The sequence below is a fragment of the Pleuronectes platessa genome, chromosome 11 (assembly GCF_947347685.1).
Source record: "Pleuronectes platessa chromosome 11, fPlePla1.1, whole genome shotgun sequence".
NCBI lineage: Eukaryota > Metazoa > Chordata > Actinopteri > Pleuronectiformes > Pleuronectidae > Pleuronectes > Pleuronectes platessa.
The window spans coordinates 25,245,561-25,259,441 of NC_070636.1; the positions used below are offsets into that span (position 1 = coordinate 25,245,561).

A 13,881-nucleotide genomic window follows, 5' to 3' on the forward strand; every position below is an offset into this window, starting at 1 on the left:
TGGACACTTGATTTCTGACCTAGACAATTCTTTGACTTTTCACAATTTCATAAGGCTCAGCCATAAAGCAAAGCCTGCCAAAAATAGATTCAACTCATGTGTGTTCCTCTCCACGGAAGTCTTTAGTAAAAGGCGAAAGACTTGTGCGTTATGAAGAGAAACCAGAATCAGCATGGCCCTCTGTTCGAGAGCAGCGGAGGAGCCTCTCGGTCACAGTCACCACCTACGCGGTGGGCCTCTCTTTGCTTTCCGCATGTCAGATTCTAGTATACAACATTCCCACCACGCCCCCATCTGCCAACCAAAATTATACAAGTCTTTATTTGCTCCTGCCCTGACTAGTGATTGGCTTTTAAGCCTTTTTAAGCGATACATCCCTGAACCACTTACATTGGGTCCAAAAAGCTGACTCTGCTTTCTCACCAAGTCTCCCAGAGGATCTTGAGTGAAAACCAGTTTCAGTTTTTGACAAACGCTTCTGATTCAATTTGGAATCCAGTTTTTTTTTTTTTGTGATCAACTTTTTATTTTACTGAGAAATGTAGCAAGGTACAGATCAATGTTACAGTAATCAATAACAACATATATATTCACATGTACTCATACCTGTCAATGTATATAGACACACAAAGGTAAACAATAAAGGAAAATAATAACTAGGAATAAGTCAAATAGTAAAATAGAAAAAATATATATATATGAAAATATTAAATAAACAAACACAAATATACAATAGGTCATTAATACAAAAACAATAACATATGTATGTAATAAAACACAGGGAAATAAAATAAAATAAAGTAACATAAATGAATAAAATAAAATAAAACTATCCCAAACACAAACCACCCACATCCCGGATCCAGCTTCCTAAAGAAACCTTAATCACATATTACAGTTGAAGCGCACGGAGGACAGTTAGGAGCGATTCCCAGGCCTTTATAGCGGATTCTTTGGCTCCATGTACTCGAGCTGTTGACAGTTCTAAATAGACAATGTCCAAGTATGTTAAAATCCATGCTCGGAAAGAAAGTGAGTGTGGAGGTTTCCAGCGTGTAGCAACAAGTTTTTTTGCAGCAGTGAATCCCGCCAACAACGCTTTCCTCTTGTCCAGGGTCAACCCCAGTCCTGATAAATCATTTAAAATGAATGTAGCAGGCAAACAAGGCAACTTAATATTAAACAACTTAGATAGATTCAAGGAGATCATTTTCCAAAATTCTGCCACAGGTGTACACTCCCAAAACATATGAAAAAAGCTGCCGATCGCTTTGGAGGAACATAACGTACATGTAGAATCATTTATAACTTTCATCAGATGAAGCCTTCTAGGAGTAAAATATAATTTGGAATCCAGTTGAAGCTCATTGTGACCCCGTGCAGAGTCATGCATGATCACTTCACAAGGCAGTGAGTCATCAGAGCGGTTTCGCACACTTGTCAAACTCTGCCAGGCCATTTCCTCAGTTTCATTGACCCAGTGTAGAATTCACCTTTAAAACTCCACAATTGTTTGAGTGTTTGCTTTTCTACAAGGTAAGAACAGAGTGCACCGTTCCCAGCGGCACTGCAATGCTAGGTCGATGCGTGGAGAGAAGGGAGCAAGCTCCAAATTTCTGCTCCTCTTGCCAAAAATCTGCTTAATATGTAGTCCTCATATAGAGGACATATCAGATATTAAACTGATAAGAACAGATACTACACTTGATCTTAGCCAAAAGGCCGAGAAGCGATAATCGACAAGGATGTCCACGCCAAGCTCTTGGCGCAAATCTCCCTTGCTGTGGTACCCCGTTTGTAGGTGTGCATAACAATGGCTGCTGCTCATCACCTCCGCCTAAGCTCTCCTTTGTGGACACTTGATTTCTGACCTAGACAATTCTTTGACTTTTCACAATTTCATAAGGCTCAGCCATAAAGCAAAGCCTGCCAAAAATAGATTCAACTGATGTGTGTTCCTCTCCACGGAAGTCTTTAGTAAAAGGCGAAAGACTTGTGCGTTATGAAGAGAAACCAGAGTCAGCATGGCCCTCTGTTCGAGAGCAGCGGAGGAGCCTCTCGGTCACAGTCACCACCTACGCGGTGGGCCTCTCTTTGCTTTCCGCATGTCAGATTCTAGTATACAACATTCCCACCACGCCCCCATCTGCCAACCAAAATTATACAAGTCTTTATTTGCTCCTGCCCTGACTAGTGATTGGCTTTTAAGCCTTTTTAAGCGATACATCCCTGAACCACTTACATTGGGTCCAAAAAGCTGACTCTGCTTTCTCACCAAGTCTCCCAGAGGATCTTGAGTGAAAACCAGTTTCAGTTTTTGACAAACGCTTCTGATTCAATTTGGAATCCAGTTGAAGCTCATTGTGACCCCGTGCAGAGTCATGCATGATCACTTCACAAGGCAGTGAGTCATCAGAGCGGTTTTGCACACTTGTCAAACTCTGCCAGGCCATTCCCTCAGTTTCATTGACCCAGTGTAGAATTCACCTTTAAAACTCCACAATTGTTTGAGTGTTTGCTTTTCTACAAGGTAAGAACAGAGTGCACCGTTCCCAGCGGCACTGCAATGCTAGGTCGATGCGTGGAGAGAAGGGAGCAAGCTCCAAATTTCTGCTCCTCTTGCCAAAAATCTGCTTAATATGTAGTCCTCATATAGAGGACATATCAGATATTAAACTGATAAGAACAGATACTACACTTGATCTTAGCCAAAAGGCCGAGAAGCGATAATCCACAAGTGTTGGATGTCCACGCCAAGCTCTTGGCGCAAATCTCCCTTGCTGTGGTACCCCGTTTGTAGGTGTGCATAACAATGGCTGCTGCTCATCACCTCCGCCTAAGCTCTCCTTTGTGGACACTTGATTTCTGACCTAGACAATTCTTTGACTTTTCACAATTTCATAAGGCTCAGCCATAAAGCAAAGCCTGCCAAAAATAGATTCAACTCATGTGTGTTCCTCTCCACGGAAGTCTTTAGTAAAAGGCGAAAGACTTGTGCGTTATGAAGAGAAACCAGAGTCAGCATGGCCCTCTGTTCGAGAGCAGCGGAGGAGCCTCTCGGTCACAGTCACCACCTACGCGGTGGGCCTCTCTTTGCTTTCCGCATGTCAGATTCTAGTATACAACATTCCCACCACGCCCCCATCTGCCAACCAAAATTATACAAGTCTTTATTTGCTCCTGCCCTGACTAGTGATTGGCTTTTAAGCCTTTTTAAGCGATACATCCCTGAACCACTTACATTGGGTCCAAAAAGCTGACTCTGCTTTCTCACCAAGTCTCCCAGAGGATCTTGAGTGAAAACCAGTTTCAGTTTTTGACAAACGCTTCTGATTCAATTTGGAATCCAGTTGAAGCTCATTGTGACCCCGTGCAGAGTCATGCATGATCACTTCACAAGGCAGTGAGTCATCAGAGCGGTTTTGCACACTTGTCAAACTCTGCCAGGCCATTCCCTCAGTTTCATTGACCCAGTGTAGAATTCACCTTTAAAACTCCACAATTGTTTGAGTGTTTGCTTTTCTACAAGGTAAGAACAGAGTGCACCGTTCCCAGCGGCACTGCAATGCTAGGTCGATGCGTGGAGAGAAGGGAGCAAGCTCCAAATTTCTGCTCCTCTTGCCAAAAATCTGCTTAATATGTAGTCCTCATATAGAGGACATATCAGATATTAAACTGATAAGAACAGATACTACACTTGATCTTAGCCAAAAGGCCGAGAAGCGATAATCCACAAGTGTTGGATGTCCACGCCAAGCTCTTGGCGCAAATCTCCCTTGCTGTGGTACCCCGTTTGTAGGTGTGCATAACAATGGCTGCTGCTCATCACCTCCGCCTAAGCTCTCCTTTGTGGACACTTGATTTCTGACCTAGACAATTCTTTGACTTTTCACAATTTCATAAGGCTCAGCCATAAAGCAAAGCCTGCCAAAAATAGATTCAACTCATGTTTGTTCCTCTCCACGGAAGTCTTTAGTAAAAGGCGAAAGACTTGTGCGTTATGAAGAGAAACCAGAGTCAGCATGGCCCTCTGTTCGAGAGCAGCGGTGGAGCCTCTCGGTCACAGTCACCACCTACGCGGTGGGCCTCTCTTTGCTTTCCGCATGTCAGATTCTAGTATACAACATTCCCACCACGCCCCCATCTGCCAACCAAAATTATACAAGTCTTTATTTGCTCCTGCCCTGACTAGTGATTGGCTTTTAAGCCTTTTTAAGCGATACATCCCTGAACCACTTACATTGGGTCCAAAAAGCTGACTCTGCTTTCTCACCAAGTCTCCCAGAGGATCTTGAGTGAAAACCAGTTTCAGTTTTTGACAAACGCTTCTGATTCAATTTGGAATCCAGTTGAAGCTCATTGTGACCCCGTGCAGAGTCATGCAGGATCACTTCACAAGGCAGTGAGTCATCAGAGCGGTTTTGCACACTTGTCAAACTCTGCCAGGCCATTCCCTCAGTTTCATTGACCCAGTGTAGAATTCACCTTTAACACTCCATAATTGTTTGAGTGTTTGCTTTTCTACAAGGTAAGAACAGAGTGCACCGTTCCCAGCGGCACTGCAATGCTAGGTCGATGCGTGGAGAGAAGGGAGCAAGCTCCAAATTTCTGCTCCTCTTGCCAAAAATCTGCTTAATATGTAGTCCTCATATAGAGGACATATCAGATATTAAACTGATAAGAACAGATACTACACTTGATCTTAGCCAAAAGGCCGAGAAGCGATAATCCACAAGTGTTGGATGTCCACGCCAAGCTCTTGGCGCAAATCTCCCTTGCTGTGGTACCCCGTTTGTAGGTGTGCATAACAATGGCTGCTGCTCATCACCTCCGCCTAAGCTCTCCTTTGTGGACACTTGATTTCTGACCTAGACAATTCTTTGACTTTTCACAATTTCATAAGGCTCAGCCATAAAGCAAAGCCTGCCAAAAATAGATTCAACTCATGTGTGTTCCTCTCCACGGAAGTCTTTAGTAAAAGGCGAAAGACTTGTGCGTTATGAAGAGAAACCAGAGTCAGCATGGCCCTCTGTTCGAGAGCAGCGGAGGAGCCTCTCGGTCACAGTCACCACCTACGCGGTGGGCCTCTCTTTGCTTTCCGCATGTCAGATTCTAGTATACAACATTCCCACCACGCCCCCATCTGCCAACCAAAATTATACAAGTCTTTATTTGCTCCTGCCCTGACTAGTGATTGGCTTTTAAGCCTTTTTAAGCGATACATCCCTGAACCACTTACATTGGGTCCAAAAAGCTGACTCTGCTTTCTCACCAAGTCTCCCAGAGGATCTTGAGTGAAAACCAGTTTCAGTTTTTGACAAACGCTTCTGATTCAATTTGGAATCCAGTTTTTTTTTTTTTGTGATCAACTTTTTATTTTACTGAGAAATGTAGCAAGGTACAGATCAATGTTACAGTAATCAATAACAACATATATATTCACATGTACTCATACCTGTCAATGTATATAGACACACAAAGGTAAACAATAAAGGAAAATAATAACTAGGAATAAGTCAAATAGTAAAATAGAAAAAATATATATATATGAAAATATTAAATAAACAAACACAAATATACAATAGGTCATTAATACAAAAACAATAACATATGTATGTAATAAAACACAGGGAAATAAAATAAAATAAAGTAACATAAATGAATAAAATAAAATAAAACTATCCCAAACACAAACCACCCACATCCCGGATCCAGCTTCCTAAAGAAACCTTAATCACATATTACAGTTGAAGCGCACGGAGGACAGTTAGGAGCGATTCCCAGGCCTTTATAGCGGATTCTTTGGCTCCATGTACTCGAGCTGTTGACAGTTCTAAATAGACAATGTCCAAGTATGTTAAAATCCATGCTCGGAAAGAAAGTGAGTGTGGAGGTTTCCAGCGTGTAGCAACAAGTTTTTTTGCAGCAGTGAATCCCGCCAACAACGCTTTCCTCTTGTCCAGGGTCAACCCCAGTCCTGATAAATCATTTAAAATGAATGTAGCAGGCAAACAAGGCAACTTAATATTAAACAACTTAGATAGATTCAAGGAGATCATTTTCCAAAATTCTGCCACAGGTGTACACTCCCAAAACATATGAAAAAAGCTGCCGATCGCTTTGGAGGAACATAACGTACATGTAGAATCATTTATAACTTTCATCAGATGAAGCCTTCTAGGAGTAAAATATAATTTGGAATCCAGTTGAAGCTCATTGTGACCCCGTGCAGAGTCATGCATGATCACTTCACAAGGCAGTGAGTCATCAGAGCGGTTTCGCACACTTGTCAAACTCTGCCAGGCCATTTCCTCAGTTTCATTGACCCAGTGTAGAATTCACCTTTAAAACTCCACAATTGTTTGAGTGTTTGCTTTTCTACAAGGTAAGAACAGAGTGCACCGTTCCCAGCGGCACTGCAATGCTAGGTCGATGCGTGGAGAGAAGGGAGCAAGCTCCAAATTTCTGCTCCTCTTGCCAAAAATCTGCTTAATATGTAGTCCTCATATAGAGGACATATCAGATATTAAACTGATAAGAACAGATACTACACTTGATCTTAGCCAAAAGGCCGAGAAGCGATAATCGACAAGGATGTCCACGCCAAGCTCTTGGCGCAAATCTCCCTTGCTGTGGTACCCCGTTTGTAGGTGTGCATAACAATGGCTGCTGCTCATCACCTCCGCCTAAGCTCTCCTTTGTGGACACTTGATTTCTGACCTAGACAATTCTTTGACTTTTCACAATTTCATAAGGCTCAGCCATAAAGCAAAGCCTGCCAAAAATAGATTCAACTGATGTGTGTTCCTCTCCACGGAAGTCTTTAGTAAAAGGCGAAAGACTTGTGCGTGATGAAGAGAAACCAGAGTCAGCATGGCCCTCTGTTCGAGAGCAGCGGAGGAGCCTCTCGGTCACAGTCACCACCTACGCGGTGGGCCTCTCTTTGCTTTCCGCATGTCAGATTCTAGTATACAACATTCCCACCACGCCCCCATCTGCCAACCAAAATTATACAAGTCTTTATTTGCTCCTGCCCTGACTAGTGATTGGCTTTTAAGCCTTTTTAAGCGATACATCCCTGAACCACTTACATTGGGTCCAAAAAGCTGACTCTGCTTTCTCACCAAGTCTCCCAGAGGATCTTGAGTGAAAACCAGTTTCAGTTTTTGACAAACGCTTCTGATTCAATTTGGAATCCAGTTGAAGCTCATTGTGACCCCGTGCAGAGTCATGCATGATCACTTCACAAGGCAGTGAGTCATCAGAGCGGTTTTGCACACTTGTCAAACTCTGCCAGGCCATTCCCTCAGTTTCATTGACCCAGTGTAGAATTCACCTTTAAAACTCCACAATTGTTTGAGTGTTTGCTTTTCTACAAGGTAAGAACAGAGTGCACCGTTCCCAGCGGCACTGCAATGCTAGGTCGATGCGTGGAGAGAAGGGAGCAAGCTCCAAATTTCTGCTCCTCTTGCCAAAAATCTGCTTAATATGTAGTCCTCATATAGAGGACATATCAGATATTAAACTGATAAGAACAGATACTACACTTGATCTTAGCCAAAAGGCCGAGAAGCGATAATCCACAAGTGTTGGATGTCCACGCCAAGCTCTTGGCGCAAATCTCCCTTGCTGTGGTACCCCGTTTGTAGGTGTGCATAACAATGGCTGCTGCTCATCACCTCCGCCTAAGCTCTCCTTTGTGGACACTTGATTTCTGACCTAGACAATTCTTTGACTTTTCACAATTTCATAAGGCTCAGCCATAAAGCAAAGCCTGCCAAAAATAGATTCAACTCATGTGTGTTCCTCTCCACGGAAGTCTTTAGTAAAAGGCGAAAGACTTGTGCGTTATGAAGAGAAACCAGAGTCAGCATGGCCCTCTGTTCGAGAGCAGCGGAGGAGCCTCTCGGTCACAGTCACCACCTACGCGGTGGGCCTCTCTTTGCTTTCCGCATGTCAGATTCTAGTATACAACATTCCCACCACGCCCCCATCTGCCAACCAAAATTATACAAGTCTTTATTTGCTCCTGCCCTGACTAGTGATTGGCTTTTAAGCCTTTTTAAGCGATACATCCCTGAACCACTTACATTGGGTCCAAAAAGCTGACTCTGCTTTCTCACCAAGTCTCCCAGAGGATCTTGAGTGAAAACCAGTTTCAGTTTTTGACAAACGCTTCTGATTCAATTTGGAATCCAGTTGAAGCTCATTGTGACCCCGTGCAGAGTCATGCATGATCACTTCACAAGGCAGTGAGTCATCAGAGCGGTTTTGCACACTTGTCAAACTCTGCCAGGCCATTCCCTCAGTTTCATTGACCCAGTGTAGAATTCACCTTTAAAACTCCACAATTGTTTGAGTGTTTGCTTTTCTACAAGGTAAGAACAGAGTGCACCGTTCCCAGCGGCACTGCAATGCTAGGTCGATGCGTGGAGAGAAGGGAGCAAGCTCCAAATTTCTGCTCCTCTTGCCAAAAATCTGCTTAATATGTAGTCCTCATATAGAGGACATATCAGATATTAAACTGATAAGAACAGATACTACACTTGATCTTAGCCAAAAGGCCGAGAAGCGATAATCCACAAGTGTTGGATGTCCACGCCAAGCTCTTGGCGCAAATCTCCCTTGCTGTGGTACCCCGTTTGTAGGTGTGCATAACAATGGCTGCTGCTCATCACCTCCGCCTAAGCTCTCCTTTGTGGACACTTGATTTCTGACCTAGACAATTCTTTGACTTTTCACAATTTCATAAGGCTCAGCCATAAAGCAAAGCCTGCCAAAAATAGATTCAACTCATGTTTGTTCCTCTCCACGGAAGTCTTTAGTAAAAGGCGAAAGACTTGTGCGTTATGAAGAGAAACCAGAGTCAGCATGGCCCTCTGTTCGAGAGCAGCGGTGGAGCCTCTCGGTCACAGTCACCACCTACGCGGTGGGCCTCTCTTTGCTTTCCGCATGTCAGATTCTAGTATACAACATTCCCACCACGCCCCCATCTGCCAACCAAAATTATACAAGTCTTTATTTGCTCCTGCCCTGACTAGTGATTGGCTTTTAAGCCTTTTTAAGCGATACATCCCTGAACCACTTACATTGGGTCCAAAAAGCTGACTCTGCTTTCTCACCAAGTCTCCCAGAGGATCTTGAGTGAAAACCAGTTTCAGTTTTTGACAAACGCTTCTGATTCAATTTGGAATCCAGTTGAAGCTCATTGTGACCCCGTGCAGAGTCATGCATGATCACTTCACAAGGCAGTGAGTCATCAGAGCGGTTTTGCACACTTGTCAAACTCTGCCAGGCCATTCCCTCAGTTTCATTGACCCAGTGTAGAATTCACCTTTAAAACTCCACAATTGTTTGAGTGTTTGCTTTTCTACAAGGTAAGAACAGAGTGCACCGTTCCCAGCGGCACTGCAATGCTAGGTCGATGCGTGGAGAGAAGGGAGCAAGCTCCAAATTTCTGCTCCTCTTGCCAAAAATCTGCTTAATATGTAGTCCTCATATAGAGGACATATCAGATATTAAACTGATAAGAACAGATACTACACTTGATCTTAGCCAAAAGGCCGAGAAGCGATAATCCACAAGTGTTGGATGTCCACGCCAAGCTCTTGGCGCAAATCTCCCTTGCTGTGGTACCCCGTTTGTAGGTGTGCATAACAATGGCTGCTGCTCATCACCTCCGCCTAAGCTCTCCTTTGTGGACACTTGATTTCTGACCTAGACAATTCTTTGACTTTTCACAATTTCATAAGGCTCAGCCATAAAGCAAAGCCTGCCAAAAATAGATTCAACTCATGTGTGTTCCTCTCCACGGAAGTCTTTAGTAAAAGGCGAAAGACTTGTGCGTTATGAAGAGAAACCAGAGTCAGCATGGCCCTCTGTTCGAGAGCAGCGGAGGAGCCTCTCGGTCACAGTCACCACCTACGCGGTGGGCCTCTCTTTGCTTTCCGCATGTCAGATTCTAGTATACAACATTCCCACCACGCCCCCATCTGCCAACCAAAATTATACAAGTCTTTATTTGCTCCTGCCCTGACTAGTGATTGGCTTTTAAGCCTTTTTAAGCGATACATCCCTGAACCACTTACATTGGGTCCAAAAAGCTGACTCTGCTTTCTCACCAAGTCTCCCAGAGGATCTTGAGTGAAAACCAGTTTCAGTTTTTGACAAACGCTTCTGATTCAATTTGGAATCCAGTTGAAGCTCATTGTGACCCCGTGCAGAGTCATGCATGATCACTTCACAAGGCAGTGAGTCATCAGAGCGGTTTTGCACACTTGTCAAACTCTGCCAGGCCATTCCCTCAGTTTCATTGACCCAGTGTAGAATTCACCTTTAAAACTCCACAATTGTTTGAGTGTTTGCTTTTCTACAAGGTAAGAACAGAGTGCACCGTTCCCAGCGGCACTGCAATGCTAGGTCGATGCGTGGAGAGAAGGGAGCAAGCTCCAAATTTCTGCTCCTCTTGCCAAAAATCTGCTTAATATGTAGTCCTCATATAGAGGACATATCAGATATTAAACTGATAAGAACAGATACTACACTTGATCTTAGCCAAAAGGCCGCGAAGCGATAATCCACAAGTGTTGGATGTCCACGCCAAGCTCTTGGCGCAAATCTCCCTTGCTGTGGTACCCCGTTTGTAGGTGTGCATAACAATGGCTGCTGCTCATCACCTCCGCCTAAGCTCTCCTTTGTGGACACTTGATTTCTGACCTAGACAATTCTTTGACTTTTCACAATTTCATAAGGCTCAGCCATAAAGCAAAGCCTGCCAAAAATAGATTCAACTCATGTTTGTTCCTCTCCACGGAAGTCTTTAGTAAAAGGCGAAAGACTTGTGCGTTATGAAGAGAAACCAGAGTCAGCATGGCCCTCTGTTCGAGAGCAGCGGAGGAGCCTCTCGGTCACAGTCACCACCTACGCGGTGGGCCTCTCTTTGCTTTCCGCATGTCAGATTCTAGTATACAACATTCCCACCACGCCCCCATCTGCCAACCAAAATTATACAAGTCTTTATTTGCTCCTGCCCTGACTAGTGATTGGCTTTTAAGCCTTTTTAAGCGATACATCCCTGAACCACTTACATTGGGTCCAAAAAGCTGACTCTGCTTTCTCACCAAGTCTCCCAGAGGATCTTGAGTGAAAACCAGTTTCAGTTTTTGACAAACGCTTCTGATTCAATTTGGAATCCAGTTGAAGCTCATTGTGACCCCGTGCAGAGTCATGCATGATCACTTCACAAGGCAGTGAGTCATCAGAGCGGTTTCGCACACTTGTCAAACTCTGCCAGGCCATTTCCTCAGTTTCATTGACCCAGTGTAGAATTCACCTTTAAAACTCCACAATTGTTTGAGTGTTTGCTTTTCTACAAGGTAAGAACAGAGTGCACCGTTCCCAGCAGCACTGCAATGCTAGGTCGATGCGTGGAGAGAAGGGAGCAAGCTCCAAATTTCTGCTCCTCTTGCCAAAAATCTGCTTAATATGTAGTCCTCATATAGAGGACATATCAGATATTAAACTGATAAGAACAGATACTACACTTGATCTTAGCCAAAAGGCCGAGAAGCGATAATCGACAAGGATGTCCACGCCAAGCTCTTGGCGCAAATCTCCCTTGCTGTGGTACCCCGTTTGTAGGTGTGCATAACAATGGCTGCTGCTCATCACCTCCGCCTAAGCTCTCCTTTGTGGACACTTGATTTCTGACCTAGACAATTCTTTGACTTTTCACAATTTCATAAGGCTCAGCCATAAAGCAAAGCCTGCCAAAAATAGATTCAACTCATGTGTGTTCCTCTCCACGGAAGTCTTTAGTAAAAGGCGAAAGACTTGTGCGTTATGAAGAGAAACCAGAGTCAGCATGGCCCTCTGTTCGAGAGCAGCGGAGGAGCCTCTCGGTCACAGTCACCACCTACGCGGTGGGCCTCTCTTTGCTTTCCGCATGTCAGATTCTAGTATACAACATTCCCACCACGCCCCCATCTGCCAACCAAAATTATACAAGTCTTTATTTGCTCCTGCCCTGACTAGTGATTGGCTTTTAAGCCTTTTTAAGCGATACATCCCTGAACCACTTACATTGGGTCCAAAAAGCTGACTCTGCTTTCTCACCAAGTCTCCCAGAGGATCTTGAGTGAAAACCAGTTTCAGTTTTTGACAAACGCTTCTGATTCAATTTGGAATCCAGTTGAAGCTCATTGTGACCCCGTGCAGAGTCATGCATGATCACTTCACAAGGCAGTGAGTCATCAGAGCGGTTTTGCACACTTGTCAAACTCTGCCAGGCCATTCCCTCAGTTTCATTGACCCAGTGTAGAATTCACCTTTAAAACTCCACAATTGTTTGAGTGTTTGCTTTTCTACAAGGTAAGAACAGAGTGCACCGTTCCCAGCGGCACTGCAATGCTAGGTCGATGCGTGGAGAGAAGGGAGCAAGCTCCAAATTTCTGCTCCTCTTGCCAAAAATCTGCTTAATATGTAGTCCTCATATAGAGGACATATCAGATATTAAACTGATAAGAACAGATACTACACTTGATCTTAGCCAAAAGGCCGAGAAGCGATAATCCACAAGGATGTCCACGCCAAGCTCTTGGCGCAAATCTCCCTTGCTGTGGTACCCCGTTTGTAGGTGTGCATAACAATGGCTGCTGCTCATCACCTCCGCCTAAGCTCTCCTTTGTGGACACTTGATTTCTGACCTAGACAATTCTTTGACTTTTCACAATTTCATAAGGCTCAGCCATAAAGCAAAGCCTGCCAAAAATAGATTCAACTCATGTGTGTTCCTCTCCACGGAAGTCTTTAGTAAAAGGCGAAAGACTTGTGCGTTATGAAGAGAAACCAGAGTCAGCATGGCCCTCTGTTCGAGAGCAGCGGAGGAGCCTCTCGGTCACAGTCACCACCTACGCGGTGGGCCTCTCTTTGCTTTCCGCATGTCAGATTCTAGTATACAACATTCCCACCACGCCCCCATCTGCCAACCAAAATTATACAAGTCTTTATTTGCTCCTGCCCTGACTAGTGATTGGCTTTTAAGCCTTTTTAAGCGATACATCCCTGAACCACTTACATTGGGTCCAAAAAGCTGACTCTGCTTTCTCACCAAGTCTCCCAGAGGATCTTGAGTGAAAACCAGTTTCAGTTTTTGACAAACGCTTCTGATTCAATTTGGAATCCAGTTGAAGCTCATTGTGACCCCGTGCAGAGTCATGCATGATCACTTCACAAGGCAGTGAGTCATCAGAGCGGTTTTGCACACTTGTCAAACTCTGCCAGGCCATTCCCTCAGTTTCATTGACCCAGTGTAGAATTCACCTTTAAAACTCCACAATTGTTTGAGTGTTTGCTTTTCTACAAGGTAAGAACAGAGTGCACCGTTCCCAGCGGCACTGCAATGCTAGGTCGATGCGTGGAGAGAAGGGAGCAAGCTCCAAATTTCTGCTCCTCTTGCCAAAAATCTGCTTAATATGTAGTCCTCATATAGAGGACATATCAGATATTAAACTGATAAGAACAGATACTACACTTGATCTTAGCCAAAAGGCCGAGAAGCGATAATCCACAAGTGTTGGATGTCCACGCCAAGCTCTTGGCGCAAATCTCCCTTGCTGTGGTACCCCGTTTGTAGGTGTGCATAACAATGGCTGCTGCTCATCACCTCCGCCTAAGCTCTCCTTTGTGGACACTTGATTTCTGACCTAGACAATTCTTTGACTTTTCACAATTTCATAAGGCTCAGCCATAAAGCAAAGCCTGCCAAAAATAGATTCAACTCATGTTTGTTCCTCTCCACGGAAGTCTTTAGTAAAAGGCGAAAGACTTGTGCGTTATGAAGAGAAACCAGAGTCAGCATGGCCCTCTGTTCGAGAGCAGCGG

General features: G+C 44.3%; 25 non-coding genes across 25 annotated transcripts; all 25 read right to left on the reverse strand.

Annotated features, from left to right (window-relative positions):
- Positions 1-57: 57 nt before the first annotated feature.
- Positions 58-170, reverse strand: LOC128452523 (U5 spliceosomal RNA). The gene has a single exon (XR_008341016.1). It is a non-coding gene; the product is annotated as a U5 spliceosomal RNA (small nuclear RNA).
- A 1,372-nt stretch (positions 171-1,542) lies between these two features.
- On the reverse strand, positions 1,543-1,734 carry LOC128451634 (U2 spliceosomal RNA). The gene has a single exon (XR_008340173.1). It is a non-coding gene; the product is annotated as a U2 spliceosomal RNA (small nuclear RNA).
- Positions 1,735-1,909: 175 nt separating this feature from the next.
- Positions 1,910-2,022, reverse strand: LOC128452536 (U5 spliceosomal RNA). The gene has a single exon (XR_008341028.1). It is a non-coding gene; the product is annotated as a U5 spliceosomal RNA (small nuclear RNA).
- Positions 2,023-2,536: 514 nt separating this feature from the next.
- On the reverse strand, positions 2,537-2,728 carry LOC128451635 (U2 spliceosomal RNA). The gene has a single exon (XR_008340174.1). It is a non-coding gene; the product is annotated as a U2 spliceosomal RNA (small nuclear RNA).
- Positions 2,729-2,908: 180 nt separating this feature from the next.
- LOC128452383 (U5 spliceosomal RNA) lies at positions 2,909-3,021 on the reverse strand. The gene has a single exon (XR_008340880.1). It is a non-coding gene; the product is annotated as a U5 spliceosomal RNA (small nuclear RNA).
- A 514-nt stretch (positions 3,022-3,535) lies between these two features.
- LOC128451637 (U2 spliceosomal RNA) lies at positions 3,536-3,727 on the reverse strand. The gene has a single exon (XR_008340176.1). It is a non-coding gene; the product is annotated as a U2 spliceosomal RNA (small nuclear RNA).
- Positions 3,728-3,907: 180 nt separating this feature from the next.
- On the reverse strand, positions 3,908-4,020 carry LOC128452311 (U5 spliceosomal RNA). The gene has a single exon (XR_008340809.1). It is a non-coding gene; the product is annotated as a U5 spliceosomal RNA (small nuclear RNA).
- Positions 4,021-4,534: 514 nt separating this feature from the next.
- On the reverse strand, positions 4,535-4,726 carry LOC128451638 (U2 spliceosomal RNA). Its single transcript, XR_008340177.1, has one exon. It is a non-coding gene; the product is annotated as a U2 spliceosomal RNA (small nuclear RNA).
- Positions 4,727-4,906: 180 nt separating this feature from the next.
- On the reverse strand, positions 4,907-5,019 carry LOC128452385 (U5 spliceosomal RNA). Its single transcript, XR_008340882.1, has one exon. It is a non-coding gene; the product is annotated as a U5 spliceosomal RNA (small nuclear RNA).
- Positions 5,020-6,391: 1,372 nt separating this feature from the next.
- On the reverse strand, positions 6,392-6,583 carry LOC128451639 (U2 spliceosomal RNA). The gene has a single exon (XR_008340178.1). It is a non-coding gene; the product is annotated as a U2 spliceosomal RNA (small nuclear RNA).
- A 175-nt stretch (positions 6,584-6,758) lies between these two features.
- Positions 6,759-6,871, reverse strand: LOC128452539 (U5 spliceosomal RNA). Its single transcript, XR_008341031.1, has one exon. It is a non-coding gene; the product is annotated as a U5 spliceosomal RNA (small nuclear RNA).
- Positions 6,872-7,385: 514 nt separating this feature from the next.
- Positions 7,386-7,577, reverse strand: LOC128451640 (U2 spliceosomal RNA). The gene has a single exon (XR_008340179.1). It is a non-coding gene; the product is annotated as a U2 spliceosomal RNA (small nuclear RNA).
- A 180-nt stretch (positions 7,578-7,757) lies between these two features.
- Positions 7,758-7,870, reverse strand: LOC128452386 (U5 spliceosomal RNA). The gene has a single exon (XR_008340883.1). It is a non-coding gene; the product is annotated as a U5 spliceosomal RNA (small nuclear RNA).
- Positions 7,871-8,384: 514 nt separating this feature from the next.
- LOC128451641 (U2 spliceosomal RNA) lies at positions 8,385-8,576 on the reverse strand. The gene has a single exon (XR_008340180.1). It is a non-coding gene; the product is annotated as a U2 spliceosomal RNA (small nuclear RNA).
- Positions 8,577-8,756: 180 nt separating this feature from the next.
- LOC128452312 (U5 spliceosomal RNA) lies at positions 8,757-8,869 on the reverse strand. Its single transcript, XR_008340810.1, has one exon. It is a non-coding gene; the product is annotated as a U5 spliceosomal RNA (small nuclear RNA).
- Positions 8,870-9,383: 514 nt separating this feature from the next.
- LOC128451643 (U2 spliceosomal RNA) lies at positions 9,384-9,575 on the reverse strand. Its single transcript, XR_008340182.1, has one exon. It is a non-coding gene; the product is annotated as a U2 spliceosomal RNA (small nuclear RNA).
- Positions 9,576-9,755: 180 nt separating this feature from the next.
- On the reverse strand, positions 9,756-9,868 carry LOC128452387 (U5 spliceosomal RNA). The gene has a single exon (XR_008340884.1). It is a non-coding gene; the product is annotated as a U5 spliceosomal RNA (small nuclear RNA).
- A 514-nt stretch (positions 9,869-10,382) lies between these two features.
- On the reverse strand, positions 10,383-10,574 carry LOC128451914 (U2 spliceosomal RNA). The gene has a single exon (XR_008340436.1). It is a non-coding gene; the product is annotated as a U2 spliceosomal RNA (small nuclear RNA).
- A 180-nt stretch (positions 10,575-10,754) lies between these two features.
- Positions 10,755-10,867, reverse strand: LOC128452313 (U5 spliceosomal RNA). The gene has a single exon (XR_008340811.1). It is a non-coding gene; the product is annotated as a U5 spliceosomal RNA (small nuclear RNA).
- A 514-nt stretch (positions 10,868-11,381) lies between these two features.
- Positions 11,382-11,573, reverse strand: LOC128451769 (U2 spliceosomal RNA). Its single transcript, XR_008340300.1, has one exon. It is a non-coding gene; the product is annotated as a U2 spliceosomal RNA (small nuclear RNA).
- A 175-nt stretch (positions 11,574-11,748) lies between these two features.
- Positions 11,749-11,861, reverse strand: LOC128452388 (U5 spliceosomal RNA). Its single transcript, XR_008340885.1, has one exon. It is a non-coding gene; the product is annotated as a U5 spliceosomal RNA (small nuclear RNA).
- Positions 11,862-12,375: 514 nt separating this feature from the next.
- On the reverse strand, positions 12,376-12,567 carry LOC128451644 (U2 spliceosomal RNA). Its single transcript, XR_008340183.1, has one exon. It is a non-coding gene; the product is annotated as a U2 spliceosomal RNA (small nuclear RNA).
- A 175-nt stretch (positions 12,568-12,742) lies between these two features.
- Positions 12,743-12,855, reverse strand: LOC128452389 (U5 spliceosomal RNA). The gene has a single exon (XR_008340886.1). It is a non-coding gene; the product is annotated as a U5 spliceosomal RNA (small nuclear RNA).
- A 514-nt stretch (positions 12,856-13,369) lies between these two features.
- On the reverse strand, positions 13,370-13,561 carry LOC128451646 (U2 spliceosomal RNA). The gene has a single exon (XR_008340184.1). It is a non-coding gene; the product is annotated as a U2 spliceosomal RNA (small nuclear RNA).
- Positions 13,562-13,741: 180 nt separating this feature from the next.
- Positions 13,742-13,854, reverse strand: LOC128452314 (U5 spliceosomal RNA). The gene has a single exon (XR_008340812.1). It is a non-coding gene; the product is annotated as a U5 spliceosomal RNA (small nuclear RNA).
- Between the last annotated feature and the right edge of the window lie 27 nt (positions 13,855-13,881).